This window comes from Egretta garzetta, unplaced genomic scaffold (assembly GCF_000687185.1).
Source record: "Egretta garzetta isolate BGI_Z169 unplaced genomic scaffold, ASM68718v1 scaffold1217, whole genome shotgun sequence".
In the NCBI taxonomy this organism is placed as follows: Eukaryota; Metazoa; Chordata; class Aves; order Pelecaniformes; family Ardeidae; genus Egretta; species Egretta garzetta.
The window spans coordinates 13867-15359 of NW_009260366.1; positions in this window are offsets into that span (position 1 = coordinate 13867).

The following is a 1493-nucleotide window of genomic DNA, read 5'->3' on the forward strand; positions in this document are numbered from 1 at the left end:
TCTACCACCTCCTCACCCCCACCCCGAGGTCATTTTGGGGTTCTACCACCTCCATACCCCCAACCCAACGTCATTTTGGGGTCCCACCACCCTCCCACCCCCAACCCAACGTCATTTTGGGGTTCTACCACCTCCCCCGTCTCAACCCAACGTCATTTTGGGGTTCTACCACCTCCCCCGTCTCAACCCAACGTCATTTTGGGGTTCTACCACCTCCCCCGTCTCAACCCAACGTCATTTTGGGGTTCTACCACCTCCTCACCCCCACCCCGAGGTCATTTTGGGGTTCTACCACCTCCATACCCCCAACCCAACGTCATTTTGGAGTTCTACCACCTCCCCCCCACCCTGCCCTGGGACCTCCTGGTGACCCTTCCTCATCTCCATCATCTCCAGAACGCCATCATGTTTGGGAAGAAGCGGCACACGGACGTCCAGTTCTACACGGAGGTGGGGGAGATCACCACCGACCTGGGCAAGCACCAACACATGCACGACCGCGATGACCTCTACGCCGAGCAGGTCAGGAGATGTCCCACCTCACCTCAAACCCCCTTGAGATGCCACCAGGCCTCAAGGTGACCTCTCCATGTCCTCCTGAATCCCCCCCAGATGGAGCGGGAGATGCGCCACAAGCTCAAGACGGCCTTCAAGAACTTCATTGAGAAGGTGGAGGCCCTCACCAAGGAGGAGCTGGAGTTTGAGGTCCCCTTCCGGGAGTTGGGGTGAGCCCAGGGCTTTGGGGGGTCCCACCACCCATCTTTGAGGTCCCACCACCCCTTTTGAGGTCTCACCACCCTTCTTTGGGGTCCCACCACCCATTTTTGAGGTCCCACCACCCTTCTTTGGGGTCCCACCATCTTCTTTGAGAAGACAAGGTGGTTTTTTGGGGTCCCACCACCCCTTTTTGGGGTCCCACCAGACTATTTTTGGGGTCCCACCACCCCTTTTGAGGTCCCACCACCCTTCTTTGGGGTCCCACCACCCATCTTTGAGGTCCCACCATCTTCCTTGAGGTCCCACCACCCATTTTGGAGGTCCCACCACCCTTCTTTGGGGTCCCACCACCCATCTTTGAGGAGACAAGATGTGGTTTTGGGGTCCCACCATCTTCACTGAGGTCCCACCACCCCTTTTGAGGTCCCACCACCCTTCTTTGGGATCCCACCACCCTTCTTTGGGGTCCTACCACCCTTTTTTGGGGTCACACCATCCATCTTTGAGGTCCCACCACCCATCTTTGAGGAGACAAGACTTTTTTGGAGGTCCCACCACCCTTTCTTGGGGTCCCACCACCCCGTTTTGGGGTCCTACCACGCATCTTTGGGGTCCCACCACCTTTTTGGGGTCCCACCACCTTCTTTGAGGAGACAAAATGGTTTTTTGGGGTCCCACCATCTTCTTTGAGATCCCACCACCCTTTTTTGGGGTCCCACCACCCATCTTTGAGGTCCCACCACCCCTTTTGAGGTGCCACCAACATTTTTTAGGGT